Source organism: Myotis lucifugus, unplaced genomic scaffold (genome assembly GCF_000147115.1).
Source record: "Myotis lucifugus unplaced genomic scaffold, Myoluc2.0 scaffold_390, whole genome shotgun sequence".
Taxonomy (NCBI): domain Eukaryota; kingdom Metazoa; phylum Chordata; class Mammalia; order Chiroptera; family Vespertilionidae; genus Myotis; species Myotis lucifugus.
This window is the reverse complement of record NW_005871438.1, coordinates 553,285-572,152: the sequence shown is the minus strand read 5'-3', so window position 1 is coordinate 572,152 and position 18,868 is coordinate 553,285. Positions and strand designations below refer to the sequence as shown.

The following is an 18,868-nucleotide window of genomic DNA, read 5'->3' as shown; positions in this document are numbered from 1 at the left end:
TTTGTCTTCCCATTTCAGCAGCCTGGCAGTCAAGGGCACCCGTTGAGGTGGGCAGGTTCATGGGGGTAGGTCCCCGTGTCCAGGGTTGCTCTAGATCAGGGGTCCTCAAACTTTTTAAACAGGGGGCCAGTTCACTGTCCCTCAGACCGTTGGAGGGCCGGACTATAGTTTAAAAAAAACTATGAACAAATTTCTATGCACACTGCACATATCTTATTTTGAAGTAAAAAAACAAAACGGGAACAAATACAATATTTGTATTTGCATGTGGCCTGCAGGCCGTAGTTGGAGGACCCCTGCTCTAGATCATGTAACTATGTTTCTCACTTTGTGCTACCCGTTAGCAAGTTTCAAGTGAGATTTGTGGTCCATTTCTAGTCATTATAGAACCATAAAACCATATGTAATATATCTAAGGGGCTAACAAGTTGTAATTACTTTTTTCCTACTAAACAGCTGTTTTAATTTCTGAAATATTTTTATTATTTTGTTGGTCTTTAGATATCTCTCTAAACTTTTTTAAATAGCATTTTTGTGTGTGTTTTGTAATTTCTGGATTATTTGGTTAATTTTTTTTAAAGATTTCTGTAAGCCTTTTCAAATCTTTGGGGTTTTTTTTTTTTGTATGTCATAGATTTAAAATTAAATCAATCAGTTATCAGTATAGCTCTTTCATTGTTGCTTGATACACTTACATTTTGAGTGAAAAATCCCACTTATATTTTAAGACTGCATAACAATAAATAGTCCACACTGTTAACTTATTGCTTCACCAAAATGGAATAGGAATCTTCAAAAGTTACTGCCTCTTCATTTACATTTTAATGTTTATTTTGCTATTGTACTGTTGGGTTAAATTAGGGATATACCAATGGATACTTACTCCTTCAGCATGAGTTGTGGATCCATGTTCTGGAGGATAGTTTTTAAATATCCTCTGTATAACTATAACTTTAATAAAGTGTTGTAGCCCTGGCTAGTGTGGCTCAGTTGGTTGGGCATCCTCCCATGCACCAAAAGGTTGCTGGTTCAATTCCTAGTCAGGGCACATGCACAGGTTGTAGGCTCGATCCTTGGTAGGGGGCATGCCATATAGAGACAATCAAAATCTCATATCTCTCTCTCTCTCTCTCTCTCTCTCTCTCTCTCTCTCTCTCTCTCTCCCTTTTCCCTTGCCTCCTTCTCTTCCACCTTTCCGCTCTCTCTAAAAATCAATGGAAAAAAATATTCTCAGGTGAGATTTAAAAAACAAAGATAAAACTTTTTATACTAATTTAGAGTAAGAATATCTAGCCATAATAAAAGGGTTGGCTATATATATATATATATATATATATATATATATATATATATATCTCCACATTCTTGTCTGCTAGAGGTGATGTGTCATTTAAAGATCTAGGTCCTCAATAACGTCAATCATTCTGGGAAGAAGACCTTCTCACAGAGAGCAAAACTCAGTAGGAATGCCCTAGATAGCCACAGAGTTGACATCTGCCTTTGTTAGTCTTGGCTCTGAGGTTTTAAGCCATCATAAAAATGTAATAACATCATAAGATGGTGTCCACCACATGGAAGCTGGCCAGGGGTTAGGAAATAGGAAACTAGGCAAGGCTAAGATTGGGGTCCATTCTGGGGCCACAGGACTAAAGTGGTACATTTCTTAGAGCTAATGAGGATCAAAGCAAGTTAAGTTGGGAATTCAACATATTTAGAAAAAGGCAAAAGTACTTTGTTGGCTACTCTGTCACACCAGTTCATTTATTTTCTTGCATTCAATCATTTATTTGACAAATAGTTGAGTTTATGTGACAGGCACTGTGTTAGGCAAAGGGCAATATATTAGTAAATAACAAATGTAGTCCCTGAACTCATGGAGTTGAAACCAAATGAAGGAGAGACACTTAAGTAAGTAAGCAAATAGTATGAATTACAAATTATTATAAATGTGACTGAAGAAACAAACAGTATGCAAGAATAGGAAACAGCAGTGAGAGAGGTTACTAGGGGAAAGTAGGCCTCTTTAAATTGACATTTACAGTAAGGCTGGACAGAAATTGAGCTTCAGCCTTGTGGTGAGTCATAAACAATAATTCCAGGCAGAGCCCTGGCAGGTGTGGACCATACACTAAAGGGTTGCAGGTTCAATTCCTGGTCAAGGGCACCTACCTGGGTGACCGGTTCAATCCCTTCCCCTGGCTAGGGTGTGCATGGGAGGGCAGCTGGTCAATGTTTCTCTCTCACATCAATGTTTCTCTCTTTCTATGTCTCCCTCCTTCCTTCCTTCCCTATAACTCTCTCTAAAAATCAATGGAAAAATATCCCCCAGGGATGTTTAACAACAACAACAAAATAATAGTTCCAGGCAGAGATTATAGAATGTCTACGTTTTGCAGTTTGATGTGTTCTGAGGAACTGGGAAGCGATAAAACCCCCCACATAATTTCCTCCTAATACTAACATACTGAAGATCTTCCTTTAGTAAGGAAGATAAATTCCTTTCCCCATGCCAACTACACAGGTACTGATTCCACTTCCAGTTTTCTCCACTCTTAATAATGTAGAATCTGTTACAAAGACTAAGAGCCACATGTCCATAGATACTTAGATATCCACGATAAAGATTAGATTTTTTATTAATATTAAAATAGGACTAAATTGAATTTCAATATTGCTTCTACCTGCCTATAGACCATGTGCTTGGAAGTTCCCACCTCTTGGCCTTAGTTTGCACACTATACTTTTTGCAGGCCAGACCCCCAATATTGGGAAACTGCCAACTGAATAGGGAATCATGACCTAGCAGGGGCAGCGAAAACAAGCCGGCTTATTGCCAGTGTTTGGTAGACTACCAGAGTGGTCCCACCTTTACCCTTAGTCACAATGCCAGTATCAGAGCACTCTATAAATAGGGTTCTAAATTAGAGCATCACTCAGAGCTTCGGTTGGACCCCACACTTACCTGGGTTCACTTCATATGGGATCATCGATGTAAAGTGCCTGACATATGACAGGTGCTCAGTACATGGTAGTGCTCTCCCCTGTGGAAGGCTCTAGTGAGAGTAGTTTATTGTGGAAACACCCTGGTTATATATCTACTTTAATCTGTTCTGCAGTTAGCTTTGAAAATCATGACTGTTCTGCAGTTATATAAGCCTATCTCTGTCTTAGGGGGAATTTAAAATAGTCTTAGACTCAGGCATTCCTTCTTTGGGACCAGCCCTGGGCTCCATTGTCTCTTTGCAAGAAGCAGTAATAAGAGCTGGTAATCTTCCAGGGCAAAGGGTGTGTGATACAGCAGTGCCTGGGGTGAGTCAGCAGATTGGCTTTGGAGCTTGAAGCTTTACAAAATTCAGGGGCAAGTTCCTGGCACTTGGTGCAGAGAAAGACAATAGTTTGCAGCTCTGCAGGAGAGCCTCAAGTGTATGGAGAGCAGTGTCAGGAGACAAGACGGAAGGGAACACAGGGCCTGGTCTTGGAGTTTAAGTCCTGGCTCTGCTTTTTATCAGCTATGCAAGTTGGGCACTTTCTTTCACATTTGTCCTATTTTCTCAACACTAAAATGGGAACTATGATTTCCCCAGCCTACTCCACAGCATATTAGGAGATGGTATGAGGTAGTCTCGGGTACCCTCACCAGCGGGATCTTCAGCAAGTTCCCCTCCTCAGGCTGCTGGAGTGTGGAATTTTCATGTCTCTGAGTGCGCCCTGACCAGAGCTGCATTCCCAAGGCTCTTGCATGAGGGATACAACCCAGTCCACAGCAGTTTTCAGATTGTTTCCTCCAGGCTCTGCATATTCATTCAACAAACATTTCTAACCTGCCTGCTATCTGCCAGGCTGAGTTAAGTGCTGAATTAATTGCTGGAACTACACTGACAAAGAAAACATGACCTCACCCTAGTGCAAATTATGATTCATTTAGTAAGGGGGAGAGACAATAAATACATAAGCGCATGAATAAACATAATTTCAAATTATCATGAAGGAAATAAAACTAGTTTTAGTAGTAGAAAATAATGGAAGAAGAGGTTTTTTTCCCATTTTTTTTAAAAAAAGAGGTTTTTAGTAAGATGGTCAGTAAAGGTCCCTCTGAAGAAGTGGCATTTAAGCTAATACTTGGACACTGTTCCTCTCTAGTGGGACTGTGCAGTGTAATTCCCCGTGAGGAATCCCTATGTTGCCTGGTGCTAATCTCCCTTGTCCCCCACAAAGCAATTCACTTCCCAAACCTGCCTTTGACTTTCTCTGCTCTGAGCCATGGCCATGGGATTTCTCAAGCCCCATTTTTCAAGGGAGGTCTGTGTCCTTGTTCTTCCCTCTGCCCCTTTCTGGCTTCCACCTCCAATTAGAAATGATTTCCAAAAAGCACCCATCGATTTACGTGTGCAATAGATGGAAACCACTGTCTGCTGTATAACTTCAAGTCTTAAAGCACATTCCTTTCATTGTGAATATGGCCTGATGCCAAGCGCAGCTGGAGACCTCTAAGCAAACTGTTTTCAGAGGAATAAAATGTCCAAATGATTCCTGAATTAATTTGATCTCACACAGAAACCTAATTTTTTCTTCCATTCTTCTACCTTGCAGCAGTTTAATTTATATGCCAATAAGCTCTGATGTGCAATAACTGTAATTGTGAGCCATGTTCATTTATCAGTCATTTCACTCTATGTGTACCTCTCCAAGATTTAAATGCCTCCATCTGCCTCAATATAAGCCCAAACAGTTCTATGTGTCAGTAAAGGAAACTTCCAGAGAAATGAATCCACCAGCATTAGTGCTTCCATTCCAAACAAATAAGTAAAAACTTGATCATTTAATTATGATCGATCATCTTAAATAAATCACCATGTAAAGGTTATCTGTGTCACATTGTAGAGTAACTTAATAAGGGTCCTGTCTGACTTTTTTCAGGATGTGAAAGTGATAGGAATTCAATCTATGATTTTGTTTCTTACTTTTCTTCTGCCAAAAGGCATGGAATGCTCCCCAGGTGTTTTGAAAAAGTCAAAGTGGACCATCAAATTAAAAGCAAATATCATTCTAAAATCTAATGAAGGTCTCACACTAGTGCTTCCTTCCATATTTATCTTTAGCACATACAGAATGTAATTTTATAAAATACAGGTTTTTCAAGAAAATTCCAGCTCTTAGCAACCCCAATATGATTAAAGATTAAAGGCATAACTGCCACAGACCACAAGCTCAATTGTTACCCGGACTAGAATTCAAACAGGTCTCTCTCATGTTTTCCTCTGAGATCATGGTATTAATCCTCCCCAGGTTAATATAGAGCTAAAAAGAAAATTCAAAAATGTCTGATATACATATGCTGTTCATAAGAGACTTCACTTCAGATTGAAAGACACACAGATTGGATGTAAAGGGATGGAGAAAGTTATTTCAAGAAAATGGAAACAAAAAAGCTTGGGTAGCAATACTTATACCAGAAAAAATAGGCTTTAAAACAAAAGCTTAGGCATGCGCCAGCGCCAGCGCCCGGGCCGCCTGTGTGGGGGCGTCTGTAGGGCTCTTTCCTGGGTCTCAGCCACCTACGCCCACAGAGAGAGTCGGACTCACGCTACTGCCCCCACCCCCGCGGCGACCCCCGCTCCCGCTGAACCACTTTTCCCCCTTCTACACTCTCGGCCCCTCCCCCACCCCGCCCCTATCCCAGCGTGTCCCTGCCGCAGCAGCAGAAACCACACCGTCTGCATCCCCACATTCTCCACGCGGGACGCGCAGCCTTGCGACAAGTGTTCTTAAAGCAGAGATGAATAATACTGCAGCCAGCCCAATGTCTACTGCCACTTCAAGTAGTGGAAGAAGTACAGGAAAGTCTGCAAGCTTTGCCTCAGAATTGCAGAGTATGATGTTTTCTTTAGGTGATTCTAAGAAGCCTCTTCATGAAACAGCAGTTTTGGTAGAAGATGTGGTACACACTCAGTTAATTAATCTGTTACACCAAGCTGCTGAAGTTTCTCAGCTCCGGGGAGCAAGGGTAGTATCTCCTGAAGATCTTCTGTTTTTCATGCGCAAAGATAAGAAAAAACTTAGAAGACTGTTAAAATACATGTTTTTCCGAGACTACAAATCAAAGATTGTCAAAGGCATAGACGAGGATGATCTTCTTGAAGACAAAATGAGTGGCAGTAATAATGCACACAAAAGACAGAAAACCGCACAGGACTTTCTCAACTCTATTGACCAAACGGGAGAACTCTTGGCGATGTTTGAAGATGATGAAATTGATGAAGTTAAACAAGAAAGAATGGAGAGAGCAGAAAGACAAACTCGAATTATGGATTCAGCCTAATATGCAGAATTCTGTGAAAGTCGACAATTGAGTTTCTCCAAAAAAGCCTCCAAATTTCGAGACTGGTTGGACTGTAGCAGTATGGAGATAAAACCCAATGTTATCGCTATGGAAATTTTGGCATATTTAGCGTATGAAACTGTGGCACAGTTAGTGGATCTGGCTCTACTTGTGAGGCAGGACATGGGAACCAAGGCAGGAGACCCGTTCGGCCACGCCATTTCGGCCGCCTTCATTCAGTATCACAGCTCTGCCGAGGGATCTTGCATGAAGTCCTACCCAGACTCCCCTGAAAATACACCTCCTCCTACACCAACAGCTCCATCCTCTGGACCACAGCATGCAGGGAAAGCCACAGCAGGATCCCTCGGGAATGGGAATGCTGGACAAGACTCAGCAAAAACCAAGCGAAGGAAAAGAAAAAAGAGCACTGCACCTGTGGTGTTGAGGCTCACAGCGATGCCATCCAGCCCTGCCACATCAGAGAGGCCATTTGGCGCTACGGCCACAAGATTGGCCCCCTTTCCCCATTCATAGTACGTAATAACAGAGTTATAAAAAGTTATATTTATAATCTGAAAGAATTTTGATTTTCAAGTGGTCAAATGAAGAAGCAATGGAATTGTTGAAAGCAATTTGTGGTGACTGTAATTTTGTTGTATAAAAGTGGCATAATTCTCTTGGGAAATAAAAGTTAGTCATTTTTGTCTCTTTTAAAAAAAACAAACAAACAAAAAAAACAAAAGCTTAAACAAGAGATAAAGAAGGACCCAGCAATTCCACTTCTGGGTATTGAAGAAACCCAAACCACTAAATCAAAAAGACATAAGCATCCATATGTTATTGTAGCATTATTTACAATCGCCATCATCTAAGTGTCCATCATAAATGAATGGATAAAAAAGAAGTGGCACATATATACAATGAAATATGACCCAGTCATAAACAAGAATGAAATCCTGCCATCTTCAAAACCATGGATGGATTGGAGGGTATTGCGCTGAGTGAAATAAGTCACATTGAGGAATGCCAGATGATTTCACTTATATGAGGAATCTAAAAAAACCAAAATAAATGAACAAGCATAGCAGAAGCAGACTCATAGATACAGAGAACATTTTGATACTTGCCAAATGGGTGAGGGGTTGGGAGAAAGGTAAAAATATTGAAGGGACTAAGAAATACAAATTGATTGTTATAAAATAGTCACTGAGATGTAAAGTACAACATAAGGAATATAGTCAATAATCTACACGAATAAAAGACAAATATGCTAATTGACCATACCTTTGCTACACCCACCAGCCAATCAGAAGAGTATGCAAATTAACCCAACAAAGATGGTGGTTAATTTGCATACACAGGCACCCAGCGAAGACTGAAGACAGTGTAGAAGGAAGCCAAGCACTGCAGAAGGGAGCCAAGCGGTGGAGAAGGAAATGATCAGAGGTAGCAGAGACAGGAGCAGAGCTGAGGCAGCAGACATAGGAGGGAACGAGGAGGCAGAGAAGGGAGGGAGCAAGGTGGCGGGGATGAAAGGAAGCCAGGCGGCAGAGATGGGAGGGAGCCAGGCAGCAGAGACGGGAGGAATCGAGGTGGCGAGAAGGGAGCGAAGCCCGCCGGCTTCTCTCCCTTCTCCACTGCTTAGCTCCGGCCTCAGGAAGCCCTATTCTTGCAGGAATAGGCCTGAGGAAGCCCTATTCTTGCAGGAATCTTCCTATAACGGGCCTCTAGTCCTATATAATAAAAGCCTAATATGCAAATTGTCCCCTAGACTGGGAGTTTGACCGCTCGCTATGATGTGCACTGACCACCAGGGGGCAGCGTGGAACATGGTGGGTGTTGGCGATGAGGTGCTGGCAGCGGGCTGCAGTTGAGGCGCTGCCAGCCCCAATGGGCTCCCGGGTGAGCTGGGCCACAGCCGCCGGGACCACAGGGGCCGGTCGAGCTCCCCATGGGTTTGCTCAGGAGCTGGTCTGCGAGGCCGGCTGGGAGAGAGCAAACTGCGTGCCTGGCTTTCATGTAGTGCTGCTGGGTGGCCCAGAGGCCCAAACTGTGCCCTGGCCTGTGGTGTCTGGCCATGCGCACTGCATCTCCATGTGGGGACTCGGGTGCTGTGACTCAGGCAGAGGGGTTGCGTGGGGACCTGGGGGCCCAGGTGCTGCCCAGGGCCCAGAGGTCAGCCCTTCTATGACAGATGCTTGCACTGCTATAGCTGGCCAGGCCTAGGGACCACACCTGTGCACAAATTTCGTGCACCGGGGCTCTTGCATTGTAATAGCTATGTATGGTGTCAGATGGGTACTAGATTTATCAGGGTGATAACTTAGTAAGTCATATAATGTCTAATCACTGGATTGTGAATCTGAGACTAATATAATATTGTATGTCAACTATAATTAAAAAAATAGTGAAAATATTTTAAAAAATCAAGTGGGAAATAAAAACAATACAGTCCAAACTCCTTTGACTACCAAAACCTTCCATTACTCAGGCAATCTACTTCTGAAACCACCTCCTGAGCTCTTCCCCTTGCTCATCGTGCTCCAGGTCCCTGGTGTCTTCCCTTTCTTTTATAGACAATCAGTAACTAGACTGAAGGATGCTGCTGTCATAAGATTTACTACATGATGTGGGGAGAGGGGGACTTATGATTTTTCCCTTCACCCATGAGTGCATGCTAACAAGAAGGACTGTCCTTTCAGTGACCCTCTCTTATTTAAATGCTAAAAAGAAAACCCCTGAGGGAGATTTAACATGCTAATGAGACATGGAACACATGAAAAAGCATGTAGTTATACTGCACAAGCACCAGAGCTCCCACCATACTTCGATGTCATCTTCCCCACCTCAACTTCTGTAAAACTGTTCCCTGCCTTTTGTTTGGAGAGCAACATTTCTCTTTCTCCCTTTAAATGCTGTCTCCTTCAGGGCACGAGCTGTCTCTTGATTTCTATCTCAGAAGTGTCCAAGAACCTAGGATGGTTCGGTGTTAAATTTGCACCTGTTGTGCAAGAGATCTGGGTTCTTTCCTGGCCCATGCACCAGGCCCTCTATTGGTCTCCCGTGGTCTCTTTTTATCTCTATCCTGGGAGATGGCAAGAACTCAGAATGCCCGTTAACACTACCTCCTCAAAACAGTCTTCTAATGCTGCTTCTCTTGTTTTTTATTGTCAAAAACATCCATCAATATCTGAAATCCTGATGGGTTACTAGCTAACTTCATTTTCTGTCTCCTAGGCTAGATTATAAGATCTGTGAGCACAGGGGTCTTATCTCTCATTAACTACTATATCCTCAAAGAGTAAACAGATAACCAGCTCAGATCATAGAAAATAGATAAAAGCTAGGAACAAACAACATGAGAACAGGAAGGAACATCCTAGGTCAGTGATGGCAAACCTTTTGAGCTAGACGTGTCAGCATTTTGAAAAACCCTAACTTAACTCTGGTGCCGTGTCACATATAGAAATTTTTTGATATTTGCAACCATAGTAAAACAAAGATTTATATTTTTGATATTTATTTTATATATTTAAATGCCATTTAACAAAGAAAAATCAATCAAAAAAATGAGTTTGCATGTCACCTCTGACACGCGTGTCATAGGTTCGCCATCACTGTCCTAGGCTCACGAATGGCTGAGACTCCACATATCACCGTGGTACAAAGACACCCCAGGATGGCACAGCACCAGCTCTTCTGAATGGTGTGTGGGGGGGAGCATTTATTAGGAGACAGTGCAAAATGAATTGGAGCTTCTGACTATGGAACTGCAGATCCCAATGTAGTTCAGGGAAGGTAAATAGCCCTTTCATTGAATCTTAATGAACCTCTTCCAGACTCTTGAAATTGCAACTTATCATTTGTAAAATAAAATTCTCTCCAAGTTTTACTAACATCAGAAAATATTTAGGAAAAGATGAAGAAAAGGAAATTAAATATATCCAGGTTTATCAGCTTGTTGCTGAGTCAGACTTCAGGCTAAAATAAAAATGTAATAAAATTCAGATGCTTCTGCAATTCTGATTTATGCCAATCCCTGAGAATCCAACTGTATTCTTCTAAGTTTGAAATATCTTAGCCCCTAAAGGCTTCCTTAGGCCCCAAAAGAAAATCATCTCCAGTGCCCAGGGCCATCCCCAGGCCCTGCGGGCTTCCAGGGGTCCCTAAAGCTCCCAAGCAAATGAGTCACCGCTCTCCTGGCTCAATGTCTCGGTTGTAATGCCTTTTGACACAAACCGACAGCTCTGCAATCCACTACCTGATGACATTCCAACATCTTTAAAAAAGCAGAGGCTGTTTAAAGCAAGGCATCCCTATTTACCTCCCACACAGTCCCGGATTAAAAAAATGGTTTGCTGCCCAGGTGACAGATCGTGGGAGGGTTATTAGTCACTTATAATATCTGCTTCTGCCAAACTGCAACCTAAAATCTAGACACAGGAAGCCCAGATTTACAAACATTAGTCAGACAGTTGGGCACAAAGCTAACTCCAATGTTATGGAACCATCTACGGCTTTACTTTCAACACGTCACAGTAGTGATTCTCAACCTTGGGTGCCCATGAGAATCATCAGGGAGCTTTTAAAATGTCATTTCCCAGGCTCCACATCATACCAATTACATTAGTATCTCTGCGTAGGACTTAGATGTGAGTGATTATTATTATTATTATTATTATTATTATTATTGAGATGTGAGTCATTTTTAAAGCTCCTAGGTACTTCCAGTGTATCACCAAGTTTGAGGACCAATGAATTACAGAAAGATCTGTATTTGGAATCAAATGTGCCTTCTTGGCTTCCTTTAAAACTCTCTATATAATGAAAGATTGCATTTATACACCAACACACACACACACACACACACACACACACACACACAAATTGAATCTATGGTAAAAGAAGTTGGGATAGTAGTGGTTACTCTGGTGGGCAGGGAAGGTCATAACTGGAAGGTAACCGAGGGGAGTTTAGTGTGTGTGTGGGGGGGGTATTAACATTGTTTTTGTTGGTTATATAGGTGTGTTCAGTTTGTGAAAAGTAATCAAGCTGCAAATATAACACATCAAACAAAAGTAAAAACAAAACGAATAAAAATTCCTTCTATTTCTTTCCACCTTATACACCTTCTTCTTTCCTCCTAATTAATATCTTTAATGTTATTTCCAAAATGTTAAACTGGTCAAATATTAAATAAAGCTAAATTAAACATTGACTCCAGCAATGTTAAAAAAGTATTTTAACAAGATTTAGTGATATTGCTAATAATCAAATAGGTATTTCTTGATGACATATTTAAGAGGAAATGAAAAGGTCTCTTTTAGCATTATTGTTCAACAAAAAAGTGGGGCACTTTTTCCTCTCTCTTTCTTTTTTTAAATAGTACTTTACTCACAAAAAATTTAAATCTACATTATTCTTCTTCCTTTATTCTAAACTCCATGATGGCAGAAACCACCTTCTTCACTATTTTATTCACTTTGCTTAGCACAAAACGTATAGTATTTGCTTAATAAATATTTGTAGAGGGATGAAAGAATGAAAGGACAAATTAATGAATACCTGGAACAGAGTTCTCTCACCTCCTGTTTCGCAAACATGGTTGAATCTTTCCTATTATAAAATTACAATTCTATCTAAGTCGTTCCACTGACTGTTAATAGGTATGTTATGTTCTTTTTTCTCACAACCCTGCCCCCATATTTTGCTATCAGATGCATTTATAAATGCTGGTTTACACAAAGTTAAGCATGGCCTTTAAATACCAATCTGCATTTGAAGTCACCAGTAGGCATACACACTTAGCATGCAACATTTACCATTTACATTTATTTAACCACCATCTCCTGGGATTATTGTTTCACAGAACCCAGTTTGGGAAACATTAGCTTCCATCTAATTAAAGTTCCTTAACCTGATATTCAAGGACCCCGAGGGTCTGGCTGAATTCACCCTTTCCTTCTGGCTTTACTTATCTCAGTTCTACATACCAAATAAGCTTTGAATTCTCTTATCTCAGCCTCTTAACGCAGGTCATTTTCCTTAACTGGTATTATTTTCTTTACCTCTTTGCCTATCTCCACTCCAAGCTCAGACCACCCTAGCTTTACCAACCCCACATTTCTGACCTTCCCAGTCTTCAAAATTCCCTCTCTCCTAAACCCCTGCTGTTCCTGTCTGTACGATTCATTTGCAAATGATGAAATAATGCCAATGGATGAAATAATGTTTCTCATTGATAGTAACGTTACCCAACTGTAAAAATGTTTGTGTGCAATTTTGCCAACTTCCCATAAGCTCCACGAGCACCACTCTGCTCTCTCGTTATTTCTCCCCCAAATGATCTGGCACAGCGTCTTTTGCACAGTGATTGTTGAACATGAGTTAATAAATGTCTTTTCCCTTAGCTTCCCAGGAAGATAATCCTTATCTAACTAAAAGGATAAGTTCTTCCTCTCAAATGCCTCCAAATTCTTTTAAGCAGTCTTTCTTAAGTAGTTGGAAAAGCACCAATGATTTCCACTAACTTGAAAAGTCCTCAGAGTCCTTTACTTTAACCTTGTTAAACACCTGTATAAGTAGAAGTAAAATTAAGTCTGCTTCATTTGTTTGAATAAGATCTATCAGAGTCACGTGTAGTTAAACGCCTGCTGTGCAGTTGTAAGAACAGTGGTTGTATCTGAAAAGCATCTCTGTTTCTCATGGGTCCAAGACAGCGGTATTCCAAAGGATGCTTTATGGCAGTCGACGTTCAGAAGTGATTTGGGCGCGTATGGACATATGATAGCCAAGGCCTCTCAAAGTCTACCTCACTAACTGAAAATCACAGCAGGTCAGAAAGGCCAGAGCCCAATAGTCAAAAGAATACTTAAGGGGGATTAAAAGATTGAGGTTTGATTCCGGTCAAGGGCATGTACCTTGGTTGCGGGCACATCCCCAGTAGGGGGTGTGCAGGAGGCAGCTGATCGATGTTTCTCTCTCATCGATGTTTCTAACTCTCTATCCCTCTCCTTTCCTCTCTGTAAAAAATCAATAAAATATGTTTTAAAAATAAATAAATAAAAATAAAAAATAAAAGATTGAGGGGGAGAAATGTGTATAAAGGAAATACAGATAATACTAAGCTCCTGGACTATCTTTAAGTCAGTGGTCCTCACCTGGAAGTGGTTTTGTTGCCCAAAGGACATTTGGAGACATTTTTGGTTGACAGAACTGGAGCTAAGATATTACTGAGGCCAGGGTGCTGATACACATCCCACAATGCACAGGACAGCCCCACCACAACATGTCAATAGTGTGGAGTTGAGAAACCCCGCTCTCAGACAAATAATGGAAGCCAAGGAAGCATGGACATTCCTCAGCTGAACAAGAGAAGAAAAAAGGTTATTGTTTAAAAACATATTAGCAATTTTATAATGTAGATTACTAACAATTTTAAGGAATCTCCACTGTTTTCTGTGCTGATAGAGATAAAAGCCACAGAAACACTAAGAATCAGACTTGCTGTTTGGTTCTGGATAGAGCATCGGCCTCGGACCAAAGGGTTCCAGGTTCAATTCTGGTCAAGGGCACCTACCTTGGTGTCAGTCTCCTCCCTGACCCAGGCCCTGGTAAGTGTGTGTGCAAGAGGCAACCAATCGTTGTGTTTCTCTCACATCGATATTTTTCTCTGTCTTTCGCTCTCTCTTCCACTCTCCCTAAAAATCAATGGAAAATTATCCTCAGGTGAGGATTAAAAAAAGAAAGAATCAGACTTAGCATACAACTCATTATCATTTGGCAATTTCTCCTATTGTTGAATGATATAACAGCATACAATGTGTAAAATAAATATATTTAAACATCAGAAAAAAATAGCTTAAAATTATCTCAAAAAATAGCACAAGTGGTCGAGTTACTCATGAAATCTTGTTGGCTAAGTCAATAAATACACCTGAATAAACTGAATTTCATTCTCATATGCCTATGCATCTAAAAAAATACATGTATAAAAATACCTAAATGGTAAGATAATTTCCTTCTCTTTCCTTATCAATACTTTTTAAATTTTCTACAGTGAATCAATTCCCACCATTCACCTGTGGCTCCAGGCAACCACTACTTTCCATTACTGTATATTAGATTTGTCTTACCTAAGGGTTCATATAAATGAAATTATACAGTGTATACTCTTTTGAGTGGCAATATGCTCAGGTAGGTGAACATATAGGTTGTTTCCAGCTTTAGGCTCTTATGAATGAAAATAAATTATTCTTAAAATAAATAAAACTTATTTTGAAATAGTAAATTAGTCTTAAAGTAGTTATATTTTTAAACATAAAAGAGTACATATTCTTTAACCCACTCATAAGAAAACCATTTTGCCTAAGAAAAGGAACAAGATCGGGATGTCCACTTTCACCACTCTTACTCAACATAGTACTGGGAGTCTTAGCCACAGTGATCAGACAAGAGGAAAATATAAAAGGCATCCAAATTGGAAAGGAGGAAATAAAACTCTCATTATTCACAGATGACATGATATTGTACATAGAACACTCTAAATACCCACCAAAAAACTACTAGATATAAAAAATGAATTAGGCAATATAGCAGGACACAAAATTAACACCCAGAAATTGATGGCATTTACTAATATATACACCAATAATGAGTTCTCAGAAAGAAAAACTAAAAAAATATTCCATTTACCACTGCAACAAAAAATTAAGGTACTTAGGAATAAACTTATCCTAAGTAAAAGACTTGTACTCAGAATACTACAGACATTGGAAAAAAGAGATAGAAGAAGATATAAACAAGTAGAAGAATATACCGTGTTTATGGCTTGGTAGAATTAACATCACTAAAATGCCCATACTACCCAAAGCAATCTATAGATTCAATGCAATCCCTATTAAAATACCAATGACATATTTCACAGATCTAGAACAAACACTCCAAAAAGTTATATGGAACCAAAAAAGACCATGAATAGCCCCAGCAATCTTGAGAAAAAAACAAAATTGGAGGGATCACATTACCAGATATCAAGTTATACTACAAAGCCATTGTAATCAAAACAGCAAGGTATTGGCGCAAGAACAGACATATAGATCAGAGTAACAGAACAGATACCCCAGAAATTGACCCAAGCCATTACACTTAATTAATATTTGACAAAGGAGATAAGAACATACAATGGAATCAAGACGATGTAGCTCAGAAAATAGGACAAGTGCATGAGAAAGAAAGAAGAAAGAGAGAGAGAGAAAGAAAGAAAGAAAGAAAGAAAGAGAGAGAGAGAGGGAGGGAGGGAGGGAGGGAGGGAGGGAGGAAGGAAGGAAGGAAGGAAGGAAGGAAGGAAGGAAGGAAGGAAGGAAGGGAGGAAGGAAGGAAGGAACTAGACCACCAACTTACACCATACACAAGAATAAACTCTAAATGGATAAAAGACTTAAATGTAAGATGTGAAATCACAAAAATCCCAGAAGAAACCATAAGCAGTAAAATCTTAGACATATCTCATAGCAATATGTTTGTGGATACATCTTCTAGGGTAAGAGAAACAAAAGAGAAAATAAACAAATGGAACTACAATCAGTGATGGCAAATCTTTCGAGCTCGGCGTGTCAGCATTTTGAAAAACCCTAACTTAACTCTGGTGCCGTCACATATAGAAATTTTTTGATATTTGCAACCATAGTAAAACAAAGATTTATATTTTTGATATTTATTTTATATATTTAAATGCCATTTAACAAAGAAAAATCAACCACACCTCTGACACGCGTGTCATAGGTTCGCCATCACTGGACTACATCAAAATAAAAAGCTTTTGAGTTTCTGCATAGCAAAAGAAATCATAAACAAAATAAAAAGGGGGCCCACTATATGGGAGAACATATTTAGCAATGATACATCTAATAAAGGGTTAATATTGAAAATTACATATAAAAAACTCATACAACTTAACAAAAAGAAGACAAACTATCAAATTAAAAATGGACAAAGGACATAAATAGACACTTCTCCAAAGTGGACATACAGATGACCAAGAGACATATGAAAAAGTGCTCAAAGTCACTAATCATCCAAGAGATGCAAATGAAAATAACAATGAGGTATTACCTCACACCTGTCAGAATGGTTATCATCAACAAATCAACAAACCACAAGTGATGGCAAAGATATAGAGAAAAGGGAAACCATTAAAAAGTGAATTACTATTTGACCCTGTAACCCCACTATTAGGAATAAAGCCTAAGAAATCTGAAACACCAACCAGAAAGAATATATGCACTCCTATGTTAATAGCAGTGCAATTTATAATAGCTAAGGTCTGGAAACATCCTAACTGTCCATCAGTAGATGAGTGGAAAAAAAGCTGTGGTATATTTACACCATGGAATACTATGTGGAAGTAAAAAAGAAGGATCTCTTACCCTCTGAGACAGCATGGAGGGACCTGGAGTGTATTATGCTAAGCGAAATAAGCCAGTCAGAGAAAGACATCTCACTCATATGTGAAATCTAATGAACAAAATAAACTGATGAACAAAATATTTCCAGAGACATAGAACAGACTGTTCTATGTTTCAGAGGGAAGATGATGATGGGTAGGTGCATGGGTGGGAAAAAGATTAACCAAAGAACATATATGCACATATGTATAACCCTTGGACACAGACAATAGGGTGGTGAAGGCCTGGGGCGAGGCGGGTGTGTGTGAGTGGAGGCTAGAAGTGGTTAATGGGGGGGAGGGGGGAAGGGACATATGTAATTCTTACGACAATGAATATTTTTAAAAAAGAAAAAAAAAGAAGAAAGCTCTCAAGGTTGTCTCTTTTTTCAGTTCTGACTAAACAATCTAAATCTGAGCAAATTGTGACAAAATATACATTTCATCGCCTTGAGATTTAAATTATAAGTAATAGTATCAACATATAATTCGCTAGTCTAAATGGTTAACATTGTTTGAGTAATTTCCCAATACAGATACTGATTATCTGTGACAGATGAGGTCACTAAGAAATCAGAGCCTGCACCAGACACTGCAGGTACATCTACTCAAATCTATTATTTCACTCTTATTATCCACCTAACACGTTTAGTGAGATTCCTGAGTTAATAATGTGCTACCTGCTCTGTCTCCAGATGCTCTCCTAAAAGGTCAAGTAAAACAAAATAAAAAACAAACAGTAAAAAAGCCCCTTACCCAAACTACCCTTCAGAGTGGATTCAGTCAGAGAGCCCTTTTAAAAATAATTGTTTCAGAAGAGCAGCATGGGGCTTATCTGTATACTTGGCTAGCATCAATGGCACTGGATTACATAAAAGGGAGAGGGACTGAGTGAATACTGTGGAAGTCAGAGCAGAAAGGACAAAGGCAGAGCACAGGGCTTTCGCTGCAATTGTGCTGAAGTGGACCCCATACTAGGGGGCCTTTCAAAGTCCAGCTCTTCACTGCTGCTTGAACAAAGGCACCTATGATTCAACAACAAATACATCTCAACCTCTCTTATGGAAAGAGCTCTATGTCAATAACTTTTTAAAAAATCTACCAGGAAATATGGTTTCCTCATAAGTTGCAAGTCTGTAAATTAAAGTTTTTTGTAATCATTGTGATTTCACTCTTTGTAAATGATAATTTTTACTCAAATCTGATAAAGCATTTTAATTTTTTTAAGCCTCATCTGAGGATGTTTATTGATTTTTTAAAGAGGAAAGGAGAGAGAGAGAGAGAGAGAGAGAGAGAGAGAGAGAGAGGTCAATGTGTGAGAGAGAAACATCGATCAGTTGCCTCCTGTACGTGTCCCCACTGGGGATTGAACCTGCAACCTTTTGGTGTATGGGATGATACTCCAACCACCTGAGCCACCAGATCAGGGCATTTAAATATAAAAAACATAAAGGAGAATTTATAAAGTCTGTTATCTACAAATTTATTGTATTGAATAATATCATTAGTATCAAAACAGAAAAGGTTCATTTTTCATTGACAGGATAGGTTGAATTGTCTATCATTTTACAAGTCCAGTGAAATAAGCTCATTATGATGTTTTTATTCTCATCCTTTCATGAGAAATGTCTTGGTTTATTGTTCTAGCCTTTTCTTTTTTTTTTTTTTAATATATTTTATTGACTTTTTACAGAGAGGAAGGGAGAGAGATAGAGAGTTAGAAACATCGATGAGAGAGAAACATCGATCAGCTGCCTCCTGCACATCTCCCACTGGGGATGTGCCCGCAACCCAGGTACATGCCCTTGACCGGAATCGAACCTGGGACCTTTCAGTCCGCAGGCCGACGCTCTATCCACTGAGCCAAACCGGTTTCGGCAGTTCTAGCCTTTTCTTAGGTGTGGACAGTTTTCCCACTGAATGCTGAAAGAGCCTCGGCCATACGCAGATAAAGCATAATAAAAAAGTCTGTAATGATTTGGTTTACAGTATAAGAGTGCAAACATAAAACTATTTTCCACCCTAGCTGGTTTGGCTCAGTGGATAGAGCATTGGCTGGGACTGAAGGGTCCCTAATATTTTCCTTTCAAGCTAGTGTTTAA

The 18,868-nt window shown here is 39.8% G+C and overlaps 1 protein-coding gene and 1 pseudogene across 2 annotated transcripts in view; one reads left to right on the top strand and one right to left on the bottom strand.

Moving 5' to 3' along the window:
• Positions 1-18,868, bottom strand: part of GPR158 (G protein-coupled receptor 158) — a 354,431-nt gene that overhangs the window by 60,884 nt on the left and 274,679 nt on the right. The window lies entirely within an intron of this gene.
• Positions 5,678-6,856, top strand: LOC102439802 (annotated as a pseudogene). Its single transcript, XR_001350990.2, has one exon. The product of XR_001350990.2 is annotated as a transcription initiation protein SPT3 homolog pseudogene (transcript).